Source organism: Vicia villosa, linkage group LG2, assembly GCF_029867415.1.
Source record: "Vicia villosa cultivar HV-30 ecotype Madison, WI linkage group LG2, Vvil1.0, whole genome shotgun sequence".
NCBI classification, from domain to species: domain Eukaryota; kingdom Viridiplantae; phylum Streptophyta; class Magnoliopsida; order Fabales; family Fabaceae; genus Vicia; species Vicia villosa.
This window is the reverse complement of record NC_081181.1, coordinates 64,461,405-64,482,865: the sequence shown is the minus strand read 5'-3', so window position 1 is coordinate 64,482,865 and position 21,461 is coordinate 64,461,405. Positions and strand designations below refer to the sequence as shown.

The window sequence follows — 21,461 nt, the reverse complement described above, 5'->3', positions numbered from 1 at the left end:
TGTACGTGAACGCTTGTAAGCTCTAGCACGAGTGAGAATGTGGACATAAGTCCACACGACTAGAATTGAGAATATGACCGTAAAGCGATCCAAGATAAAAATATGTCGGTCTCCTCTCCTTATGAGGAAGATACTGCTCAAAAACACATCAGTACTTTAGAATATAGTTGTCATGTGAAATATGAAAGAAATAAAGTAAAAGTAAGAATAAAAATGAACCTGCGTGAATATCAGTAATACTACAAGCTCAGGTAGTCCAATCTCGACACATCATACGAGCTGAGATTTAAAAGTCACAATTAAGAAAACATGAATTATAGAAATTTTAATTCATAAATGAATGAAAACATAGGTTGTATATATAAGACTATACCATGGAAAAACCGAACCGATATATGCCAAAACCTGATAGAGAAACTAAGAGAATAGTAGAGAGAGGACTCAAAATCCTAAAAAAATATAACAGATTATACAAAGATGTTTTTAGCTAAATAATTCTCAATATTTACAACATCTAAAATAAGTATTTGAATGCACATCTGTTACCCTAGGATTTCGACTTGCTAAATAATGGCAAGTGATCTCTAAAACAGGTAAGATTATTAAAGAATCTAAGGCGAAAAAGTCTGATTAAATAGTTTTGTTTAGTCAAGACTGACGTTCGACTATTAATAGATGATCATTGCCAAGGTTCGACTATAATTAGTCACTGTACCATGCATGTTCGACTAGAACCAATGTACCATGCATGTTCGACTAGAACAAACAGAAAAGACTTAGGCGTTTTGTCTAAGTATAGCTCTGAAGTCGGAGGGCATGAGAAGTCAAAAGGAGCAGTTTCAAGCAGTTTTCTAGCAGTTTTCATAGGACACGTGGAAGCCTCACAGTTGAAGATATTGCATGTCGAAGACACGTGTTGGCTGATAATCAGTCGACCGTTAGTAGTAGTTATTTATTTTTACTATTTAAGCAAGTTCAATAGGAACAGTTTAGGGTCCGCATTTTCTACAAAACACAAGTAAACTCAAATCTCTGTGCAATAATGAGTGACGAGTGCAACTTTGGAATGTACGTATGCGTACCAGTTTAATTTATGCAATCATTTTATGTTATATTTCATTTTCAGTGCACATTTACTGTTTCTATTGCTTTTAGTTATTCTAAAGGCTTTAATTTCAGTGTTTATTTTTACTTTAAAGTTACTGCTGCATTTAATACAAACCAGATATACGTAATAAATAAATTAAAGCAATTAGTCCTGGAATATTCTAGTTGATTCCGCAAAAGTAACCTTTAAAAAGGAAACTAGCGCTTGTTTACCATTTTTCTGAGTAAACAAATTGGCACGCCCAGTGGGACTCGTCAATTGCTATTTTGTTTTATTTGTCAGTGTAATAGTTATGCATGATACTAAGAAGTGGTCGGAAATTAACTAACATGGCTGAAGTTAATACAAATGATTCTGACCTTTCTGGAAATCAAGGAGTTGTTATAACTGGAACAACACCACAAAATGCCGCAAATTCATCCCCAGTTAGAACGACAAATACTGGCGGATCGACGGCAGCAACATTGGTATCATCACCAATGAATGTACAGTCACCGTTTAACCCATTACGACCGCCGTTTCACGAAATGCTACCTCCACCAGGTTTTAACCCTCAGTTTGGAATGCCTACGTCTATGATGCAAGGTTTACACACAAATCCTTCATTATATTCCGACAACATGATGGCAACAAGCACATCAAATCCAGGGGGTCGACCTATGGGCATAGGTTATAATCACCAGGCTTTGCCATCTTTAAGTACTACCTCAATGTTGTCAATTCGACAACAAATAGACGAAAGTAATCATGAAATGGTGAATGCTCTTACTCAACAAATGGGAACTGTTTTTACTCCCATGATAAACAACACGAACCAAAGTTATGACATATTAGCTGGGCAAATGGCTAGAATAGCAGACTTCTTTGGAGCGCCCCCATAACCAAACCTTTCGACTACCCAAGGGTCGAATGTCAGAGGAGTCGAACCTACAAGGCATGGGGACCAAATTGAACAAGAAATCCCTAGAGTAGTACAACGGCATCAAGATGCTGATCAGGTTCTTAGAAATATCCAGCAAGATGTCAATGTTGGACACAATAATATCTCGAATGTAGTCGAACAAATCATAGTTCAGAATGGAATAAATGTAGGTTTGCACAGACCAAAATTTTTTCCCCATTGTCAGAATATGTAAGGCAAACAGAATTGCCTAGGGGTTGGAAAATCCCAAAATTTACCAAATTTGCTGGTGAGACTGGCGAGTCGACAGTCGAACATATTGCTAGGTTCCAGACAGAGGCTGGAGAATTAGCAAACAATGAGAATTTAAAGATGAAATATTTCCCAAGTTCTTTAACAAAAAATGCGTTTACTTGGTTCACGACCTTACCTCCACAATCTTTGTTTTCATGGAACCAGTTAGAACGATTGTTCCATGAGCAATTTTATATGGGACAGTCAAAGATTAGTTTGAAAGAATTAGCTGGAGTTAGGCGAAAGGGTACAGAAACAGTCAATGACTATTTAAACCGTTTTAGGTTATTGAAAGCTAGATGTTTCACACAAATTCCTGAGCATGAGTTAGTCGAAATGGCTGCAGGTGGGTTAGATTATTCCATAAGGAAGAAATTAGACACCCAACATTTGAGAGATATGGCACAACTGGCAGACAGAGTACGCCAAGTCGAAAGGCTAAAAGCTGAAAAGCCAGAGTTAGTAAATATCATAAGAAAGAAAAGATAGCTATGTTACTAAAAATGAGTTCGACTCTGATAGTGATAGTGAATACGAAGAGGGAGAAGTAAATGTGGCTGAATTGAAGCCAGGACCACCATATATTTGTAAATTACTCAAGCCCTCAAAAGAAAAAAACCCGATCGAAAGTAAAAATGAAAATTTTTCTAGTAAAACGTATTCATTTGATATAACAAAATGTGATGAGATATTTGATTTGTTGGTTACTGATGGGAAAATCATAGTACTCCCAAGACTTAAAAATCCTCCTCTTGAACAAAAGTAAAAAAGAGGATTTTGTAAATTTCATAATTTCTTGGATCGTAAGACTTCTCAATGTGTCCTTTTCAGGGATTTGGTGCAGAAAGCTTTGAAAGAAGGAAGGTTACAGTTTGGAGAAAAGCCAAAGTCATCAATGCAAGTTGATACTGATCCCTTGCAAGTCGAAGAGGCTCACTATACTGAGCATGCTGATGTGATGATGGTCGAGACTACTGATGGTTTCGGCGGAAAGCAAGACGGTGCTACTGATGGAAAAGTCTTGGACATGGTCTATCCTGAACCAAGAGAAAGCCTTCTGAAATTCCTTGAGAGGTGTCACAACAACAACTCTCAAGTTGGATTGTGTCCAAGATGTGATGCTGTTTTCAATGTTGATGCTGCAAACAGAGTGAGGTTCGACCCTCGTCGAGGAAAGAATCGTCAGTTCATGTATACAGGAGAGAACAATGGTCGAAGGGCTGGAGAATACAGGAAGCTGTTCGAAAAGCCAAAGACTTTTCGACCCAAGACGGATGTCCCTGAGGATAAGTGGGTGAAACCCATTAACTTCAGAGGAGGTAAACGTCCAGAATGGCAGATCCAAGGTACTGGAGCAAATGCTGAAGGCTGCTGGACTGATAGTGGATCTAAGATGAAAGATTACATATCTCCAAACTACAAAGGAAAGAATCCTATGACTCGAACGCAGTGGAGGAGTTACCAAAGAAGCCATAAGAATGGACAGGAAAGTTCAAAGATGATGCAGGCAGGTTTTTCTCACTATCAGCCAAAACCCTTTCAAAGGAGATTGATTGAAGAACAGGCCAAAGTGGCGAATGAGAGACTAGCTGTAGGAATGATCCTGGGAAAGAAACTCATTAAAGAATTAGTTGACGATGATGCTCCGGCTCTCAATACAGGAAAAGAGCCTGAATATTCTCCACTGTCGGACGAAGAGGTCGACGACAACTTTGACATAGAGTCAGATGAGTTGTTAATTGACTGTGGAATTGTATCTATACTTCTAGCAGAGTTCGACAGAGTATCTGAGGTATCTGAGAATGAAGATGATTTTCTTCCAGACGAACATGTGGAAGAAACGCCTGTTTGTTACTATGTAATGGGAAAAGGAGTAGTGGAGGAACAAAAGGCTGTGTTTGAGAAGCCAGGTCGAGGAATGATGTATCATTTGAAGGCTTTATTCATAAGGGCAAAAGTGGATGGTGTTCCAATAAACAAAGTGTTTGTCGATGGTGGGGCTGCTGTGAATTTAATGCCTTATTCTTCACTTCAGAAAGTGGGTAAATCTGATAAAGATTTAAGGCCCCACAATATGGTGTTGTCTAACTATGAGGGCAAAACAAGTGGAATACTTGGAGTGATTCAGGTGAAATTGGTTGTTGGTTCGACTGTCAGGTAAACCATCTTTATGGTGATTGCATCTCAAGCTAATTTCAAGTTACTTCTAGGTCGAGAATGGATCCATGGCATAGGGGCAGTTCCCTCTACTTTGCATCAGCGTGTGGCCATTTGGAGGCCAGATGGGATAGTCAAAAATGTTGAAGCTGACCAAAGCTATTACAAAACTGAGAGTGGTCGCAGGCACTTCGACCAGCATCTAGCAAATGTAGCCCCTTGCTACAAAGCAGAAGAGGTGAATTCTTCTGATGAAAGTGTGTCTAAGTATCTGAACTTGGACCCAAATTATGGTTTCATTTGGAATAAGGAAGATCCTAATGAACCATTGAATCATGAAAGTCCTCCAGAGCAGAGGACAACAGTAAAAGATGATGACCACTGAGTCAGAATACCTGGCTCGAATAACGGCTTATTTGGGCGAAAACAAAGAAAAAACGGCTTTAGAAGCCGAACTAGAGAAAAATATGGCTATTGAGGCCATGATGGTAAAAAATGAAAACAATCAAGAAGTCGATCACCAGGTCGAACGACTTGATGGAATATACGATGACGAACCTTTAGGTTTCAAAATGGATCCATTAGGATCAGTAAAAAGAATGCAGGCTCAAGATCCTCTTGAGGAAATTGACTTAGGTGATGGAGTCACTAAAAGGCCTACTTATGTAAGTACAAAACTTACAAGTGATCTAAAGACCAAGTTGATTCGACTTTTGAAAGAATACAAAGATTGTTTCACATGGGATTACAATGAAATGCCTGGTTTAAGTCGAAGCGTGGTAGAACATCAATTACCTTTAAACCCAGGAAAGAAACCTATCAAGCATCTTCCTATAAGATTTGCGCCAGAGGTTATGGAAAAAATCAAAGTAGAAATTGAAAGATTGCTGAAAAGCAAGTTTATTCGAACTGCGAGGTATGTCGAATGGTTAGCTAATATAGTGCCCATAATAAAGAAAAATTGTAGCCTTCGTATATGCATAGATTTCAGAGATTTAAAGAAGGCTACCCCTAAAGATGAATATCCCATGCCTGTTGCTGAAATGTTAGTCGATTCCGCAGCCGGATTTGAATATCTCAGTTTATTAGATGGATATTTAGGTTATAACCAAATTTTTATAGCTGACGAAGATGTACCTAAGGCGGCGTTTCGATGCCCAGGTGCTTTCGGAACTTATGAATGGGTAGTAATGCCTTTTGGTTTAAAAAATGCTGGAGCTACATACCAACGAGCTATGAATTCCATGTTTCATGATTTTATTGACAAGTTTATGCAGGTTTATATCAATGATATTGTAATAAAATCTAACTCTAAAAATGGTCACTTAGACCATCTTCGACAGTCTTTTGAACGAATGAGAAAATATGGACTCAAAATGAATCCTTTAAAATGTGCTTTTGGTGTCCATGCAGTGGATTTCCTGGGCTTCGTGGTCCACAAGAAAGGTATTGAGATAAACCAGAACAAGACGAAAGCAATCTTGGAGCCAAAGGCGCCAGAAACAAAGAAACAACTCCAGTCATTGTTGGGGAAAATTAATTTCTTGAGGAGATTTATTTCAAATCTAAGTGGCAAAACGAAGATTTTTTCACCACTTGTGAAGCTCAAGAATCAAGATCAATTCAAATGGGAGAAAGAACATCAACAGGCGTTCGACCAAATAAAAGCTTATTTAACTAAGCCTCCTATTTTGTTACCCCCCCAATAGGACAAAAAATATGAAATTGTACATAGCTGCATCAGGTTCGACAAATGAGAGTATGTTAGCCCAAGAGGATGATAATGGCGTCGAAAGAGCTATATATTATCTAAGTCGAACCTTAATGGATGCTGAAACTAGGTATAATGATATTGAAAAATTATGTTTATGCTTGTACTTCTCATGTAATAAACTTAAGCAATATATAAAGCCTGTTGATGTGTATGTGTCTTCTCACTTTGATGTTATTAAACATATGTTGTCCAAACCAATTTTGCATAGTCGAATTGGTAAATGGGCCTTAGCGCTAACTGAATTTTCCTTAATATATGTTCCTTTAAAAGCTATGAAAGGACAAGTTGTGGCTGATTTTATAGTCGAACATGGGTTAGTTGAGCTATCTGCAAATTTAGTCGATCACACTAACTGGAAGTTGTTTTTTGATGGTTCTAGTCACAAAAATGGATCGGGAATTGGAGTCTTAATCGTTTCTCCTCAAGGATTTCCAACCAAGTTCCACTATAGAATGAAAGATGTATGTTCTAATAACGAAGTCGAATACGAGGCCTTAATAACAGGTTTAAAAGCCCTAATAGATTTGGGGGCGAAGCGAGTTGAAATTCGAGGTGACTCTGAACTTGTGATTCGACAAATCAAGAAAAAATATAAATGCATTAAAGAAAATTTAATAGTATACTATGCAATAGTGGTACGGTTGTTAGAGAAATTTGAACATGTCGAGATCTTGCATGTACCAAGATCTGAGAATTACATTGCCAATGAATTGGCACATATTGCTTCTGGCTATAGAGTTTCTAAAAATAAGTTAGAAGATATGGTCGATATCAAAGAGAAAGAAACTCCTGCAGTGTTAGACAAATTGGGTCAATTGTCGACGTCAAAACTTGGGGGGCTAGAAGACAAAGTTGAAAGTGAAAATTGGCATGCCTTGGAAATTTTTGCCATTGACAATATGACAATTTCTGATTGGAGAAACCCATTGGTCCAATACCTAAGTAATCCAGTCGGAGGAACTGAGCGAAAGATTAGGTGCAGAGCTCTAAACTATGTGATATTAGGAAATGATTTATACAAGAAAACGGCCGAAGGCATATTGTTGAGATGCTTAAGTGAAGCTGAAGCATATTTGGCTGTGTCAGAGGTTCATAGTGGTGTTTGTGGAGCTCATCAGTCAGGCCATAAGATGAAGTGGTTGTTGTTTAGACAAGGTTTATATTGGCCGACAATGTTAAAAGATTGTATTGAATATGCAAGAGGGTGCCAAGAGTGCCAGAAATTTGCAGGCATTCAACATGTTACAGCCAGTGAATTGCATGCCATTGTCAAACCTTGGCCTTTTGGAGGATGGGCTTTGGATTTAATAGGAGAAATCAAACCTGCATCTTCTAAACAACAAAGATTCATTTTAGTAGGAATAATGCTGATCAAGAAGCAGTGATTAGTTTTATACAAAAACACATTATTTACAGATATGGAATTCCAGAAACTATCATTACTGATCAGGGATCGGTCTTTATTGGTCGAAAGATGCAAGCTTTTGCAGCAAAAACAGGATTTAAATTGCTAACATCCACTCCGTATTACCCTCAGGCTAATGGTCAAGTCGAAGCTGCTAATAAAGTTATTATAAATTTAATAAAGAAGCATGTAGGGAGAAAGCCAAGAAATTGGCATCAAACGCTCGACCAAATCCTTTGGGTTTGTCGAACGTCACCAAAGGAAGCAATAAATACTACCCCATTTCGTTTGACTTTTGGGCATGATGTTGTGTTGCCTGCAGAAATTCATCTACAGTCAGCTAGAATTCAACGACAAAACAATCTTTCGTCAGATGAATACTAGAGTATGATGTTAGACGAATTGGTAGAGTTAGACGAAGAACGACTAATAGCGTTGGATAGGTTAATAAGACAAAAGAAAAAAGTGGCGAAAGCTTACAACAAGAAAGTAAAAGAAAAAGCATTCATGGTGGGTGATTATGTGTGGAAAGTTATTCTACCAATGGATCAAAGGAATAAGTCATTGGGTAAATGGTCCCCAAGTTGGGAAGGACCGTTTAAAATTTTGCAAGTGTTTTCAAACAACGCGTATGAAATTGAAGAACTAAATTTAGATGGTCGAATCTTGAGGATAAATGGTAAATATTTGAAAAAATATAAACCTATACTTCAAGAAATTCGCATAATAGAATAAAACTAAGAGATTACATTAAAATGGCCAAAACTTGGCCAACCATTACAAAAAGTTCCTTATAAAGTACGTTGACAGTCATTACAAAAATATAGCCCGCTAGTCGAAAACGAATTACAAAGTTGGAAAGTTGTTCCTAAAATAGGCTAGCTTGGCTGACTCAAAGTCAATTTTCGAGTCCAATCGAGACAAATTTTGTCTAAGTTGTCGAATGTTGCTTTCCAATTTGAGGGCATTTTCACCATGACCAAGTCCTTTCAAAACATCTTGGTTAATAGTTTCAGGCGAAAGGATTTCCTCAGTTTGAGCCAAAGTGATTTTCTCTTGTTCAAGATCTTGAATTTTCTTGTTGAGAGCATCAATTTGGGCCTTGTAGTCAGCAATCTTGTTGTCGATCTCTCCCTTCTTGTCAGAAAAATTTAAAGTTTTCTCCTGAAATTCTTCAACCTTTTTGGTCGAAGCTGCACTGGCATCCCATTCCCTCTCCATTTCACGCTCTTTGTTCTTTGCCTGTCGAGTGATGTTTTTCTTTGTCATAAGGTCCCTCCAGAGCTGGTCGAAGAATGCCTCAAAATCAAAGAAGAATTGAACAACAACTGCTAGAAGAGAAGCTTTGATTAGTAAGTCTAGTAGCTTGCGAATTTCTCCACCAAGATGTTCAGAACTCTCAAGAACAGCAAGAAACTCAGGTTCGTTCAGATGGGCCTTTAGCTGGCATATAGCTTCGACAAGAGAAGCATCAATCTCAGCATCAGGGTTGGTCGACTGGACAGGAACATCAAGAGAACTTGGTCGCAGTTTCTGAAGTCGAAAGAGAGCTTCTAGAGGATTAGTCTTCTTCAAGTCTAAAATCTCCTCTTGACTAAGAGAACTGTTGGAGTTGGTATCATCAACAGTAGGATGTTGTTGGGATTGGGAATTGATATTTTGCTCTAAACGAGAGGCTTGATCAGCAGCTTTAACATTTGCAAGTTGAGCTTGTTCAATGATAGGATTGTTTTTGGGCTCTGTTCGACTTCGACCTGGAGTGTTAGCTGAATCAGTGGTGCTCCCAAAAGCATCAGTCCTTTGAGGGCTAAAAAGGTTAGAGTCAGGAGCAACCTCAGTAAATTTTTCAGCAACTTCGACAACCTTCTCCTGAATATGGTCGACAGTTGGGGCATTCTATTCAGAAGAAAGTGTTAGAAAACAATCTGTCAAAAGAGGAATATATTGAAAGAGAATGTTAAGTTACCTCAGGAGGAATTTGAGACGAAGAGGAGATTGTTGGAGCTGTTTGAGGTTTGACAACTACTTTGGGAATGTTTTTAACAACCTTCCGTTTCTTTGATGGAGTCAGAAGCGGGGGTCGTGAAAAAATTTCACTTTCTTGATTTGGTGGAGAAGTAGTTTCATCGGAGTCAGCAGAGACTAGCAGCTAAATAAAGTAAAATAACAATTAACAAGGGTTAAGGAAGTAATTTCACTTTCTAATGGTTTTGTTTTTCTTGGTGGTGGTGGTGTTCGACGTACTAGGACGCTTTCGACCTGGTTTAGGAACAGGGACTTCGACTTGATTGGTAGGATCAGGTCCTGAAAGGTCTAAAATTGAGGTTAGAACATTGCTATTGATAATGAAGAAAATGAAACTAGATGTAAAAACTTACTTATAGTAAGTTGATCCTCCAACTTGTCGAAGCAGTATTCAATTTCTTGATAAAAGAATCTCCATCAAACAGCTGATAATATTCAGACCACCACTCACTGAATTCTTTAGTTGTGAAGTAGGAGTTTTGGAAGGTAAAAGTTGGGTGTTCCAAAGATTATTTGTTGTGAAATTTTAAACAGTCGAGATGTTGACGAGCTGTGAACGGTCGACCGGAGTAACAGATGTCACCATCAATGGAATACAAGCTTTTGGGCAGCATTTGACTCAAACCAAATTGTCGAGAGACCAAATTTGGTTGATAACTTACAAACCCATAACACTTACCGGTCGACTCAATGCGATGAGAGAGAAGCGTTGGGGTCAGAAAAGCAGCCCAAATAGCATTCAATTGAGCTCGAAGGGTTGGAGTGTTCCCAGGGAATACAGCTTTAAACCAAGTAGGCCCAAAGCATCGATTGGAGAAAGGAGCCATGGAAGCAATGAATGTCTTGCATTCAGAAAATACCTTCACATACTTAATGAGGTTAGGCCTGTTGGATTCGTCTTGAGGGGTTTGGAAAGCAAGTTTGACACCTTCGACTCTCCTGTCATACATGACCTCTAGAACAGATCGAGAGACAATATAGCCAATCTGTAACTCGAAGGTAGCATTCAGCCAGTGTTGCAAGAGCCAATAAGGTCCCGACAGAGAGAGTTATTTTGGGGTTTCATGAAGGCGTTTGATCCTTAAAGATGCTATACCTAAGGTGTGGTAAAGATAAGCAAGGAGAAGCTTACCTAAAGAGACCTTTCGACCTTCATGAATCTGGATAGCCAACGGTATGTAGGCTTTAGCAATCTGAATTGATCCTGGACAAAACAGATAATATGAGAGCCAGTAGGTGAGGAAGGCAACATGCTCTTCGTCAGAGACTTCTTCTGTCGACTTGTCATAATGATCTTGCATATATTTGGTGATGGTAGCGTTGGTGAAGTTGAAATTCATTTCTGTTGGAAGAGTTGGGTCGAAGAGCTCACCCAAAGGCGAAAGCCATGTGATGGCAGCCACGTCGAAGAGAGTGGGAGTCATCATTCCACAAGGAAAGTGGAAGGTGTTGGTCGAACCTTCCCAGAAAAATATTGATGCAAGTAGCATTGGAGGACAAACCCTATGACAAGTTCTGGATAATTGTATGGCGTCGAAGATGCCCAATTCTTCCCATCTTTGTTACTTCTTCGTCGGGACTTTGTTAAGCCAAGCCAAATACTCCTTGTTGCCAGGAGCTGGGGTCGAACGAAACACCCTAAGTGTAGGGTCCATAAACTTTAAGTCGAGAGGACGCGGTTTGGCAAAAGCCACAGGCATGGTGGTTTGACAACAAGGAAAGAAACCAGCGGTTTGTTCTGGATGAGAATGATGATCTGGTAATGGCCCTGAGAAAGCCATTAGTTTATCAGTGATTTGGAAAGGGATTAACATCTGGTTTTGCCAAATAATGGCTTTGGCTTCTGTGATGTTGGGTTGAGGAACAAAATCCAACCCTTGTTCTTCCTCTTCACGGGATATAATCACCCCCAAAGGGTTTGAACCTGTGGCGTAAACAGTGGTGTTGGCATTGATAGTGTTGTTTGCGTTTGCAGCCATTGTTGTGTATGGAAGAAGAGAAGAAAATAGTTTGAAGGTTAGAGAAGAAGAGAGTTTTTTTCTGAAACGTTTGAGAAGAGAAGGAAATGAGAAGAAAGAAAGAAAAAAGGAGAAGAAACTTACACATATATATAAGGCTGTAGTGACATCAGCAAAATCGTGCAAAAAGAAGTTGTTGAAATCAAAGGTCATGTCAAAGAAACGCTTAGGAAACTGGTTTTTAGAAAGTGGGGAGCAGTTATAGCCCAATACCTAAGATTTAGGTAATAATTAGTGCCTAGGGATGTGCAAAGTAATCATGGCGTCAAAAGAGAACAAAAGTCGAAACCTAAGAAAGAACTGAAACGCCATTTTTCTCTTTCCTGAAGTCAGTCGAAAGAAGTCGCTTGGGGGGCAATTTGTTACCCTAGGATTTCGACATGCTAAATAATGGAAAGTGATCTCTAAAACAGGTAAGATTATTAAAGAATCTAAGGTGAAAAAGTCTGATTAAATAGTTTTGTTTAGTCAAGACTGACGTTCGACTATTAATAGATGATCATTGCCAAGGTTCGACTATAATTAGTCAATGTACCATGCATGTTCGACTAGAACCAATGTACCATGCATGTTCGACTAGAACAAACAAAAAAGGCTTAGGCGTTTTGTCTAAGTATAGCTCTGAAGTCGGAGGGCATCAGAAGTCAAAAGGAGCAGTTTCAAGCAGTTTTCTAGCAGTTTTCATAGGACGCGTGGAAGCCTCACAGTTGAAGATATTGCATGTCGAAGACACGTGTTAGCTGATAATCAGTCGGCCGTTAGTAGTAGTTATTTATTTTTACTATTTAAGCAAGTTCAATAGGAACAGTTTAGGGTCCACATTTTCTACAAAACACAAGTATACTCAAATCTCTGTGCAATAATGAGTGACGAGTGCAACTTTGGAATGTACGTATACGTACCAGTTTAATTTATGCAATCATTTAATGTTATAATTCATTTTCAGTGCACATTTACTGCTTTCTATTGCTTTTAGTTATTCTAAAGCCTTTAATTTCAGTGTTTACTTTTACCTTAAAGTTACTGCTGCATTTAATACAAACAAGATACACGTAATAAACAAATTAAAGCAATTAGTCCTGGAATATTCTAGTTGATTCCGCAAAAGTAACCTTTAAAAAGGAAACTAGCGCTTGTTTACCCTTTTTCTAGGTAAACAACATCTGAACCAACCGGACTACATGGCGCCAACCGCCAGTGGATCCAAGAACCATCTGCATGGTCGATGCAACCATTAGGGAACCCTGTGTTGCATTCAATATTTTCACAAATTTTTGCACATTAATCACAAAATCAGATAGATTAATAAGTAAAAAAAAAAGCAAATTAATTAAATATATAAAATGGTTTATCATGAACCAACCTCTGTAGGATCCTCAATATCGCTATGAGTATCCGCCAAGATAATTGACAAGATGGTGGGTAGATATGTATATGAAGCACCGATGATCATGGGAAGACGAGTTCCAAAAACACTCTCTACCAACGTGGTTGCTCCCGAGACAAACAATAGACTATGAATCATCATAACTTTTTCTAACTATTTAAAAAAAAAGTAATTAAAAGCTTTTAGAGTTAAAAATATTAAAAAAACATCATTAAAATTACAAGATACAATTCATAATTTTGCATCAAGAGAAAAAGAAAAATCTTACAGGCGCGCACGTACATTTATACCAAGAGAAACAATATCCATATACTAAGAGAAATAGAAAATTCTTACAGGCGCGTACGCACATTGTCATACCCCAATTTTTGACCCTAAGATCACACATCATTTGCATACCAATCATCAATCAAGAAGTTTTAACCTAGATCTCTACTTGCAATGTTGTGCTCAATTCATCTGCAAAGGAATCGTCGAGCACCCATGTTTTAGTTTGTATATATTGCTTTACTAATCAAAATACCAAAAATATTGCCTTGTGCTCTTGTTTGTTTGTGTTTTGTAGGTACCAAGTCAAAATATCCATCAAAGGAGCATTTTTCAACATTTTCACTGTGCAAATCGATTTGCATAAGGTGTAAATCGATTTACACAACTGTTTCTGCACCAGATTTGCTTCTGCCATCAGTGCAAATCGATTTGCATAAGACAACAATCGATTTGCATAACTATTTTTGCCCCAGATTTTGCCTTTTTCAGCCATGTAAATAGATTTGCATAATGTGCAAATCGATTGCACCAGCACGAATTTGAAAAAATGAAGGCAAATTTCAGCTTATTGAAGTGTTGACATCATTTGCAAGCATGGGAAGCATGACTTAGTTCTCACATTTGATTTCCTACATCATCTAATCATGAACCCTCATGTGATTGCATCAAGACCATTGAATTTCATTTTTGGCTCCAAATCACTTTTCCAAGCCTAATTCTATTTTCCAATCCTAACTCCAAGCCGCAAAATTTCCCAAGCCTAAGTGCTATAAATTGAGGCATTCCCCTCCTCATTTTTCAAGCTTTGATAGCCAAGAAACTTATTGCAAATTCTCTCCTCATCTCTTCCAAACCCCTCACTCAAAGCTCTTTTTCTTCCACACAAATTAGTGAGTTACATCTTGAACCTCACTAATTTAGAGCTAAACCTCAACATAAACACTAGTTTCTTCATCAATTGTGAGAGATCAAGGCTTGTGGTTGTGTGTTCTTGAAGAAGATTCAAATTTTGTGAAGATTTGGTAAAATTCTAGATCCTTTACATGATTCAAGATGTGATCCATGGTTGTTTATGCTTGATGCACCTTTGGTGCTATATTGATGAGATTTGCTTGCTTAATTGATACATTTTCGTGCACAAATTGATCCAAGATCACAAGGTGTTTGGTTTTATGTTTAAACAAGTTTTCTTCTCTTGATTTGCTGTTTTTTTGAAAACTGTGTTGTGCAAATCGATTTACATCTTGTGCAAATCGATTTACATAACTGAAAACTGCGCAGATTTTGAAAACAGAGTTATGTAAATCGATTTACACTCTGTGCAAATCGATTTACACTGGGCAGAATGCTTTTTTTTGTGGTTTTTTGACTTGTTTTTGGTTCTAACTCATCTTCTACTCCATTCTTTTGATATTTTCTTTGAATCACAAGTTAGAGGCCTAATTTCTCTCTAATTTCAATGGACTTAGGGCGTTGATAGGATGAGAATCCAAATCCGCAATATTAAGTGATTGAAATTATGGATGAAAGGAGCTTTTAATGTGGTTCCATCTTTTACTTCTTTTTATTTTGGTCGATGAAAGTCTTAATGCCTTGAGAATTCTTATGGATTCTTGGTGAAGACTAGATCACTCACCATTTTTTCTTTTCGTGCGGTATTGCTTTCGGAAAACGATCTACATATCGTTCTTCTCGCATGCATTAGCACATAAAGTTTTGACCGGCCTCGTTGTAGGGTGATTTCTACATAAATCACTTGGCGATCTGCTTAACATAGCGCAATATTTCGTGTCCCGAATAAAAAAGATCAAATATGGAAGAGAATTGTATGCGGTTGATTTAAGACTTGTGGAGGTTTTATCGTGTAGTCGCTATGATTTTATCAAGCTTCTGATAAACCCCATTGAATTTAAATCCGAGTACATCATTCACTCACCATCGATCTCCTACTAACTTTGATAACATACTTGACAAGTTTCAAGATGGTTATCTTTAACATTTAACAACTAACTTTAATTTCCGCACCTTTACTATACCGCTCTTTATATTACCGCTCTTTATATTACCGCTCTTTATATTTCTCGCTTTATCGTTTTACTTTATCATTTCATCATATTTACTTTCCGTCATTTTCCCTTTGTCCACTTGGACATATGTTTATGCTTCCGTCATTTTTCTTTGTCCACTTGGACCATAATCTACTTTTCTTGCTAAAACACTAATAAATAACCAAAATCTAAAAAATACATAAGGTTCTCTTTGGACTATCGGTTACTATCCCTAGCAATTTGGAGATTCGGACTTATGGACCTAGTACCTCTGGACTCATTCTATTACTATCCTGTGATTGTTCTGTCTGTCTGGCATTGTTCTGTTGTATGTTTATGTGTGCAAGTATTTCCTTGAAAGCCCTTGATGGTTAATTCCAAGGCATTGAAATAAGGATTTTACCCAAAAACAGCCGTTACTCTGCCCGATTTTCGTCAGAATCTTTAATGTGCTTAATGCAAAGTGGTGCTAAGACAATAAGTTCATCTGGATCCCCAAATGTTAATGTGTTGGTATTGATAAATCCAAAGGATGGGAAAACTACCTTGACTCTTAATGTCAAGTGTTGGCTTCTTATTTGGTTAGACCGTTTCTTTCCTTAGCTTTTATTTTATGCACTAGGTTAGCCTCTTCATCTCCTCCAACTTCTTAAATTTTCAAAATCTTCTCCCTTTTTCCAAAATATTCTTATGTTTGCAAACCTTTTCAAAAACCTTTTCTTAAAAATATCTTTGGCCCTTAGTGGTTTTTCTTCAAAAGTTTAGACACCGTTAATTGTCGAAACGAGTGGTTATACCCCACGATTTTGAAATTGATTGATAATAACGAGATCTTTTCCGCGTGAGAGAGCTAGTGGCATACTCGTCGATTTTATCCGAGTCGGAGCCCTTCTTTCATTTGCGATGCAAAGAACTTGTTTGTTCTCATGCTCAAGATCAATGGCTGAGTATTTCTCTCTAACGACAACAAAGTGTTTATTCGTTTTTAAAACGTTTTTCCCAAAAGCGGAACTACATTAGCTCTGACTTCTCCATTTCACCGAGGAGGTATGTAGGCCCGAAGCTTAACGCTTTGCCGAGCTTATTTTAAAAATAAAATAAACCTTTTTTTAGCACACACACACACACACAGATTTTCAAAAAGGTTCCCGTGGAGTACCACGGATATGAGGGGTGCTTTAAACCTTCCCCTCATATAATCAACACCCGAACCTGAGCTCTCTTTCTTGTTTTTTTAAAACAAAACTTTGGGTTTTACGTTCTTTTCCCTTTTCCTTTGAAAAAATAAAGCACGGCGGCGATTTCAAAACGGAATATTGATTCGAGTCAATCCCATGGCTTCGATGTCAGATTTTCCCCGCTACACACATATATACCAAGAGAAACAATATACATATACCAAGAGAAATAGAAAAAGACACTCACAAAGCATGATATAACTCAAACATGTTAAGCTGTAATTATAAATCTTAACGATCAATTAACAGAATAATTGTATATCTTATAGATGGGAAGAAGTTTGAAAAAGAAGTTATATTATGTCTCTAACAATTTTTAAACTGCTTCATGAATGTTTGTTATGATTGTTCCAAGTGTCGAAAATGTGCATGTAACTTTTAAAATGTATATGTTTTAAAGACTTAAAAGATAATGAAAGATTTTACATGTACAGAGACGAATCTAGAAATTTCAACAAGTGGGGTCAAAATTAATTATCATAAATATTTAATATATATATATATATATATATATATATATATATATATATATATATATATATATATATATATATATATATATATATATATATATCAAGTAGGAGCAACCATTAGGGAACCCTGTGTTGCATTCATTATTTTCACAAATTTCTGCACATTAATCACAAAATCAGGTAGATTAATAAGTAAAAAAAAAAGCAAATTAATTAAATATATAAAAAGGTTTATCATGAACCAACCTCTGTAGGATCCTCAATATCGCTATGAGTATCCGCCAAGATAATTGACAAGATGGTGGGTAGATATGTATATGAAGCACTGATAATCATGGGAAGATGAGTTCCAAAAAAAACTCTCCACCAACGTGGTTGCTCCCGAGACAAACAATCGACTATGAATCATCATATTTTTTTCTAACTATTTTAAAAAAGTAATTAAAAGCTTTTAGAGTTAAAAATATTAAACAACATCATTAAGATTATAAGATACAATTCATATATTTTGCATCAAGAGAAAAAGAAAAATCTTACATGCGCGCACGCACATATATACCAAGAGAAACAATATCCATATACTAATAGAAATAGAAAATTCTTACAGGCGCGTACGCACATATATACCAAGAGAAACAATATACATATACCAAGAGAAATAGAAAAAGACTCTCACAGAGCATGATATAACTCAAACATGTTAAGTTGTAATTATAAATCTTAACGATCAATTAACAAAATAATTATTTATCTTATAGATGGGAAGAAGTTTGAAAAAGAAGTTATATTATGTCTCTAACAATTTTTTAAACTGCTTCATGAATGTTTGTTATGATTGTTCCAAGTGTAGAAAATGTGCATGTAATTTTTAAAATGTATATGTTTTAAAGACTTAAAAGATAATGAAAGATTTTACATGTACAGAGACGAATCTAGAAATTTCAACAAGTGGGGTCAAAATTTATTATCATAAATATTTAATTTATATATATATATATATATATATATATATATATATATATATATATATATATATATATATATATATATATCAAGTAGGAGCATTTTTTAAATAGGATATAAGAGGATTAAATTCTACCCATTAGATTGGAAATTTGATCTTGATGAAATCATATGCAAGCATAGACAATAAATGTTCATCAAGACCAAATATTCAATCCAATGGATGAAATAATGTAAGCATAGACATAGTATTTTTATATTTTAAAAGTATTGGAAGTTTTTGTAACATCATTAAATATAACACTCTAATAAATAGAAAAATTATTTAAAATTTGTTTAAATTAATTAATTTGTGCTTGTCTTATAACATTGTTTGTATGTCTCATCGGCGACGTCATGAAAAATGTGGGGGCATGACCATATTTTTAGTGGGGTCAAAAAATAAAGTATTTGATTAATGATTCAAATGTATTTAGAAAGGTGGGGTCAGTTGCCCCATTTTGTTGTACGTAAATCCGTCCATGTAAGTGAACGCTTGTAAGCTCTAGCACGAGTGAGAATGTGGACATAAGTCCACACGACTAGAATTGAGAATATGACCGTAAAGCGATCCAAGATAAAAATATGTCGGTCTCCTCTCCTTATGAAGAAGATACTGCTCAAAAACACATCAGTAATTTAGAATATAGTTGTCATGTGAAATATGAAAGAAATAAAGTAAAAGTAAGAATAAAAATGAACCTGCGCGAATATCAGTAATACTACAATCTCAGGTAGTCCAATCTCGACACATCATACGAGCTGAGATTTAAAAGTCACAATTAAGAAAACATGAATTATAGAAATTTTAATTCATAAATGAATGAAAACATAGGTTGTAAATATAAGACTATACCATGGAAAAACCGAACCGATATAGGCCAAAACCTGATAGAGAAACTAAGAGAATAGTAGAGAGATGACTCAAAAACCTAAAAAAATATAACAGATTATACAAAGATGTTTTTAGCTAAATAATTCTCAGTATTTACAACATCTAAAATAAGTATTTGAATGCACATCTGAACCAACATGACTACATGGCGCCAACCGCCAGTGGATCCAAGAACCATCTGCATGGTCGATGCAACCATTAGGGAACCCTGCGTTGCATTCATTATTTTCACAAATTTCTGCACATTAATCACAAAATCAGGTAGATTAATAAGTAAAAAAAAAAGCAAATTAATTAAATATATAAAAAGGTTTATCATGAACCAACCTCTGTAGGATCCTCAATATCGCTATGAGTATCCGCCAAGATAATTGACAAGATGGTGGGTAGATATGTATATGAAGCACTGATAATCATGGGAAGATGAGTTCCAAAAAAAACTCTCCACCAACGTGGTTGCTCCCGAGACAAACAATCGACTATGAATCATCATATTTTTTTCTAACTATTTTAAAAAAGTAATTAAAAGCTTTTAGAGTTAAAAATATTAAACAACATCATTAAGATTATAAGATACAATTCATATATTTTGCATCAAGAGAAAAAGAAAAATCTTACATGCGCGCACGCACATATATACCAAGAGAAACAATATCCATATACTAATAGAAATAGAAAATTCTTACAGGCGCGTACGCACATATATACCAAGAGAAACAATATACATATACCAAGAGAAATAGAAAAAGACTCTCACAGAGCATGATATAACTCAAACATGTTAAGTTGTAATTATAAATCTTAACGATCAATTAACAAAATAATTATTTATCTTATAGATGGGAAGAAGTTTGAAAAAGAAGTTATATTATGTCTCTAACAATTTTTTAAACTGCTTCATGAATGTTTGTTATGATTGTTCCAAGTGTAGAAAATGTGCATGTAATTTTTAAAATGTATATGTTTTAAAGACTTAAAAGATAATGAAAGATTTTACATGTACAGAGACGAATCTAGAAATTTCAACAAGTGGGGTCAAAATTTATTATCATAAATATTTAATTTATATATATATATATATATATATATATATATATATATATATATATATATATATATATATATATATATCAAGTAGGAGCATTTTTTAAATAGGATATAAGAGGATTAAATTCTACCCATTAGATTGGAAATTTGATCTTGATGAAATCATATGCAAGCATAGACAATAAATGTTCATCAAGACCAAATATTCAATCCAATGGATGAAATAATGTAAGCATAGACATAGTATTTTTATATTTTAAAAGTATTGGAAGTTTTTGTAACATCATTAAATATAACACTCTAATAAATAGAAAAATTATTTAAAATTTGTTTAAATTAATTAATTTGTGCTTGTCTTATAACATTGTTTGTATGTCTCATCGGCGACGTCATGAAAAATGTGGGGGCATGACCATATTTTTAGTGGGGTCAAAAAATAAAGTATTTGATTAATGATTCAAATGTATTTAGAAAGGTGGGGTCAGTTGCCCCATTTTGTTGTACGTAAATCCGTCCATGTAAGTGAACGCTTGTAAGCTCTAGCACGAGTGAGAATGTGGACATAAGTCCACACGACTAGAATTGAGAATATGACCGTAAAGCGATCCAAGATAAAAATATGTCGGTCTCCTCTCCTTATGAAGAAGATACTGCTCAAAAACACATCAGTAATTTAGAATATAGTTGTCATGTGAAATATGAAAGAAATAAAGTAAAAGTAAGAATAAAAATGAACCTGCGCGAATATCAGTAATACTACAATCTCAGGTAGTCCAATCTCGACACATCATACGAGCTGAGATTTAAAAGTCACAATTAAGAAAACATGAATTATAGAAATTTTAATTCATAAATGAATGAAAACATAGGTTGTAAATATAAGACTATACCATGGAAAAACCGAACCGATATAGGCCAAAACCTGATAGAGAAACTAAGAGAATAGTAGAGAGATGACTCAAAAACCTAAAAAAATATAACAGATTATACAAAGATGTTTTTAGCTAAATAATTCTCAGTATTTACAACATCTAAAATAAGTATTTGAATGCACATCTGAACCAACATGACTACATGGCGCCAACCGCCAGTGGATCCAAGAACCATCTGCATGGTCGATGCAACCATTAGGGAACCCTGCGTTGCATTCATTATTTTCACAAATTTCTGCACATTAATCACAAAATCAGGTAGATTAATAAGTAAAAAAAAAAGCAAATTAATTAAATATATAAAAAGGTTTATCATGAACCAACCTCTGTAGGATCCTCAATATCGCTATGAGTATCCGCCAAGATAATTGACAAGATGGTGGGTAGATATGTATATGAAGCACTGATAATCATGGGAAGATGAGTTCCAAAAAAAACTCTCCACCAACGTGGTTGCTCCCGAGACAAACAATCGACTATGAATCAT

The 21,461-nt window shown here is 35.9% G+C and overlaps 1 long non-coding RNA gene across 2 annotated transcripts; it reads right to left on the bottom strand.

The window, feature by feature from the left end:
• LOC131646228 (uncharacterized) lies at positions 1-19,211 on the bottom strand. Of its 2 annotated transcripts, none has more exons than XR_009297353.1 (3): positions 18,957-19,211; positions 220-279; positions 1-133 (listed from the first exon to the last, which is right to left on the bottom strand). It is a non-coding gene; the product is annotated as an uncharacterized LOC131646228 (long non-coding RNA). The 2 variants fall into 2 exon arrangements; XR_009297352.1 differs by lacking the exon at positions 18,957-19,211 and adding an exon at positions 374-466.
• Between the last annotated feature and the right edge of the window lie 2,250 nt (positions 19,212-21,461).